Here is a 5991-nt window from a genome sequence, read left to right on the forward strand (position 1 = left end):
TTAGCTCTGGGGTCTATGATTTAGAGGGCTCTGTGGTCTATTGTTTCTAGAGCTCTAGGTGGTTTGTGGTTTTAGAGGGCTTGGTGTTAGCTCTCAGTGGTGTGCAGAATCATTTTGATTTGATTCCAGAAATATCTAACTCAGGCGACATATTTGTCTGGCCACCTTTTGATTTGAATTGATGTAGTAATTGTAAAGTTTAAGTAAGAGAATTAATTAAACATTCAATTCCTATTGGTGGCATTTCTGAACCAGTTGCTTGCTTGCTACTGATGAACTGTTTGGAGAACAAAGGGAACAAATCAAACAAAGCTTTTTGTGCTTGAAACTAAAAAGCCACCAGTAGAAAAGCAAATGTTGAAAAATGGGGGGAAAAGTGGGGCATAGCCAAAAATGAATATGGCTGAATGAAAAAATAAATGATCAAGTAGAAAGTGTGGTACTGCGTTGTGCGTGCAATGGGTTGTTGATGCCTTTAGCGTTATACATTCCAGCATTATTGTCGGAAGTAATAATAAACCATGTGACGTGTATAAGCTGACACCTAACTTGTGTGAGAAGCAGAAAACTTTAAGGGGATTCTGCAAGGAGATGATGAGTCCTTCGGAGAATATGCTGAGAGGTTTAACAAAAAACATGGAAAATATTTAGACAGTATGGACAATGCATGCTCAATTGATTCTGATGTTGTGCAGAATTTGGCAATGAACAACACGAATGTAGCTATGAGAGGAAAGCAGCAGACAATCTTGCCCACTATCAGTGACTGGGCAGGTATGGGCAGGTTTTTTTTTTTGTTTTGTTCAGCCAGTCTGTGCAAAAAATGTTGTGTAGTGTTTTGTGCAGCGACGGGTTGAAACAGCTAGTTTCTGTGATGCAGTATACTGCCAGTTGATTTAATTAGCGGTATTAATGTGACGAGAAGCGCTTTGTCATTTGAATGCATAACACAGAATTCCTCGTGCCCACACCCGCCAGCACCCCACCCCAACAGAATCCAACAGCAGCCCCCCCCCCCCCCGGTTGACTGCTTGAGTGACACCAACCCTAGTGAGCCCCAGGTTGCCCACCTATTATTTCTACTAGCCAACCCTAATATAGCAGGCTAAAACCGGCCCTGCCGTTCAAGAGCAAAAAGAGAAAGAACAGTCTATGGTTAAATCTGTTGCAGCACAAACCCAAACATTCCCTGGATAGAAGGGAATCAGGGAAGGGAATCCAAAGTATCAGGAGAAAGGGAGAGGAGGTGAAGCCCCCTCCCCACAGGTACACTCGTGCCATATTTGTTCGCAGTAAGGTCATTGGACAAAAAGCTGCCTAGCTAAGAGAATTGTCAACCAAGGCAACAAGCCGTAGATCAGGGTAAACTTTTCAGACAGTTGAAAGAACTGACTGACGCTCTGGAGTTCTGGAATAGGGGCCCTGGCCTCTGCAGAAAATACAGATTAACGTCTGCTTCTGAAGCTCAGCCTAGGAGACCAGTCTGACTTTTTTTCTGGTAGATACTGGTGTTATTGTCTGTCACAACCAGTCTCAAATACAATTGAGAAAACTGCAATCTGGGCAGAATTTTAGTGGGTCCTAATAATTACATTACATTACATTACAGGCATTTAGCGCTATTATCCAGAGCGACTTACACAACTTTTTACATAGCATTCACATTGCATCTATTTATACAGCTGGATATATACTGAAGCAATGCAGGTTAAATACCTTGCTCAAGGGTACAACGGCAATGTCCAACCCGGTAATGGAACCTATGACCTTGGTTACGAGCCCAGTGCCTTACCCATTATACTACACTGCTGCCTCCTAATAAAGTAGGAAAGCATATACCTACATCAGCTAAAATTGATAATGGTGCATAAGCTCCAGCATGGGTGCCTGAAGGTTCAAGGGTAGCTGCAGGGGCACTACTCTAGGACCATCTGACATCATCAGTGTTCAGAATGACTGTTGACAATCAGGAGTCGTCAGTAGGGACAACCCAGCTTAGGACCTAGTTGTGCGTCTAGTACAGGTGGAGCTGCAGGGAGCACCCAAGCCTGTGTTAAGCTGATGTGAAAACATGTGCCCTCATTTCTAGCTGCCATAACTGGCTGAATTTACATCTGATTATGCAATTGATTTGATGGCAGGTGATAAGATGCTAATGTGTTGAAGTCTTAAGCCCTGACAGGTTTTCTAGGTTCAAGAATCCATGACGACCTCGTCAGTCCGATGAGGTAAACCTCAGCCCTTGACTGCCTGCCAATTACATGAGAGATGGATGTGGGACCACGTGATAATAAAGAGGATCAGTAACAGCAAATGTATCTGAGTGGTGTGCTAGTAACCTCTCTTCAGTATAAAAGAGCCGGTCTATGATTCATAAAGAGTTAAAGTGGACAGTAAATGACTACGCTGAAGTCAGTGAGAAGTAGAAAACTACAATCAAGAAACAAATATAACCATATATAATTGTGTGACTCAAGCAGAGATACTGTTTAGAAGGACTGCATTTTTGGAGCTAGCTCTAGTATCAAGTGGAGGCCCACATGGTATGACCATCCTTGTCACATGGGTGCATGATTGCCAGAAACTGTAAACTATATGTGGGTGGGTGTGCCTTACAAGAAACAAACGGGGGATTGGTGAAGTGGAAAATTATAGAAGAAATATGAAATAATGTTAATGGATAATTTGTTAACCATTAATTAGATTAAATTATTAGACAAATAAGTGATTAATCAACTAATCACTAATTTAAATTAATGGATAACTCTGGATCAAGTTGCAACAATATATTTCTGTTTACATTTACATTTATATTAATGACTAATTACTGAGGAGCTCCACAAACCACAAACACACAAAAGTTTCCCATCACCTTAAAGACACATTATTTTATACTTTGTTGTAATTATTTTTCTTTTAGTTTGTTTTACCTTTTTGTGTAAATGTATATAATGCTTTAGATTTCATGTTGTTTCTTTTTATAATTTAACTGTTACTTTTACCTTCATATCACATAATTTATTTGTCCATTTCAATGACTTGAACTGGGTGTGTTGATCCCTTTTTTGGAAAGTGTTTTGAACATACTGTATATGGTGCCATAAAAAAAGTATTGGCCGCCTTTCTGATTTCCACTATTATATATATTTATATTATAAATATTGCATATTTGTCACACTGATAGTTCCAGATCTTTAGACAAAGTGTAATATTAGACAAATAGAACCGGAGCAAACACATTATTTCATTCATTTAATGAAAAAAAGTTAATCAAACAGCCATATCGTCCATCCATGTGAAAAAGTAATTGCCCCCTTAGCTACTCAATCAACCAATTAACCAAATTTAATTGCTAATTAGATTCAGCTGAACACAGCCAGGCTTGGAAATTTAGAAATTTTCATTTCTAAACCTCACTCATATTGAACCTTACCATCAGAGTGAAGTGGTCACCAGAAGGTTCCTACAAACACACTATGCCTCAATCAAAGGAAATTCCAGAAGAGATGAGAAAAAAGTTGGTGAAATATACCAGTCTGGAAATGGTTAAAAAGCCATTATTGAGGCTCTGGGACTCTACCATTATTTCCTAATGAAGAACACTAAGGAACAGTGGTGAATCTTCACAGGTATGCCTGGAAAAAGTTCTCCAAGGGTGCAGTGACAACTCATTTAAGAAAATGAATGCATATATAAATAAAAAATGAAAATGTATATATAAATACGTTCAGGAGGCTTAATCTTGCATCTAAATCTGTCACTGTAATTGTACAGCTAACCTCTTACAGTACTCTTTCTCTCTTTCCTCAGAGAGACAGTATGGCATTGTGTTATGGAAGAGAAAGTCAATGAGACCTGGCTGAAGGTCACATATGTTATTGTGGTTCTTGCATTACAAAGCTCATGGTAACTGCAGTCTGGCTGTCAGGTGGGTGTTGGCACCACACGCCTCACATTTCACCACATGGGGCAGAGAGGCTCAAAACTCTCAGTGAGGTCTTCTGCTCCATATTCACCTGCATATTCACCATAAAACCTAGCATGCAGGCATGCATTTCCCAGCTAGGCTTCAGATGTCGACTATGTCGACTTCTTGGTTCACTGTCTGATGCCCCTCTGTGGCTGCAATTTGATTAAAAATCAAGAGAGATGAACATAAAGAAAATATCAGTGTTAGGAAACATCCACATGGGGCTTTGTGTTGACACAAAGCTTGAAGCAACACCTTGAAGCAACACCTAAGTATTAAGCTGTGTTGAGTATTATTTCGAAATTTTTTCAGACTGTGAGTATTGGTCTGAATACAAGCATTTTTCCAGTCATCAGCAGTCTCCAACCAGCCAGAGGCATGGATTATATCCCACAGTATTTGGAAAAACCCGAAAGCCTTTAAACCACAGGAAGCTCTAATTTAGAGATATTAGTGTAATTCCTAGCTATTTTCGGCTCAAGAAAACATATTTTAATATCCATATTGAAGGCATGTAATTTTCTGTTTAGAGGAAACTTCTTAAAATTATGAAGATCTATGTAGCCGGAGAGAAAGTTTGGTTTTGTTACCACTTGTGAAATGAAAGAAAATGTTAATTCTGTGATCTAGCTAACTGGATTTCCATTATGTCACAAGGGCAGGACGACTGCAATTACCAGTGTAATACTAGTGAGAAATCAACGTATTAGCGTCTTTGTTCTTGACTCTGGGCTAAAGACCAACACACCCATAGCATGGAACGATCCAAATCTAAATAAGCTTTTATCAGAATCACCTCAGCACCCACACACACAGCTGGGTAATTGGAGAGGGTAATTGTCAGGAACATTGCTCCAACGTTTGGAAAGAGGCGTTATAGCCCCAGACCCATGCATCTGATATATCTGCTTTCCACTCATGTTACTCGATGCTTCGCGTGGATCGCGTTTCATCCGTCAGGGAAAATATCTCCAGACAGGATAGTCCGTAGCCCGCTCTCCGCACTCACTTTGTCTCATTATCCAAAGCGCCAGATCGCTCGTTCAGAGCTCCCCGCCTCCTTTCACAAAGAGAATGGAAAATGACAAACCCCAGAGAGAGATAGCCCACCCGAATGAGTCCAGCCCACAGACTTGGCAGGAAGCAGAGATTGTAACCAGATAGATCAATACAAATACTTACGAACTTCTCAGGTTACCGAAATGATGGATGTCAAGCAACCAGGAACCACCACCACCCCCCCCCACTAGACTCTATGGAGGTCTGTAACACGCACACGCACATACACAGTGCAAATACCAGCATCGTTCCCATGTGGAAGGAATGGTGGTATCACCGTGGTGACCTGGTAGGGGTGGGTCATGTGGTTTCTTCCATCTCTCAGAGTCATTCTGAGGCTGGAGGCTGCACCGTGTACGGTTTGGGTGCGGACCACTTTGGAGCACAGCAAATCTGGAACCCATGCGGAGTGTGACCATGTGAACCATGCACTGAAGCGTTTGGCATCTGGGATTGAATCAATGTGCGCAACTGCTGCAGTCGGCTCTCACCCAACAGCTTGCTCTTTACAAGCTCTAGTCTACTGTATGAAAAATGATCAGTCGGCTCCACCCCTTACACTGGTTTATATAGAACCAGCACCAATATCTCACCCCTGTTTGAATTAGTTTATATAGACCCAGTCCCAATACCCCCATGAGATTACACAGAACCAGCCTCAGTAGCTCACCTCAGTACACAAATGATAATATGAAATCTGACTCAGCAGCCTTCAGACGGGACGGTCCTGCATGAAGAGAGAGCAGACACAGGAACACCGCGGCTGCCTAAAAGGGGAATGGGGACATATTGGCACATCAAGGTTCTCCAAGCATCTAATTTGGAAAATACATATATTTAAATAGGATTCGGTTAAGCTGGCCTTGGGCGCAGTTTTCGCTGGATACCTACTGTGCCGAGGTCATTATTCAAGCCTGCTCGCTCCACAGAACAGCACCCAATTACCAAACATTTAAATGACC

Source organism: Anguilla rostrata, chromosome 1, assembly GCF_018555375.3.
Source record: "Anguilla rostrata isolate EN2019 chromosome 1, ASM1855537v3, whole genome shotgun sequence".
In the NCBI taxonomy this organism is placed as follows: domain Eukaryota; kingdom Metazoa; phylum Chordata; class Actinopteri; order Anguilliformes; family Anguillidae; genus Anguilla; species Anguilla rostrata.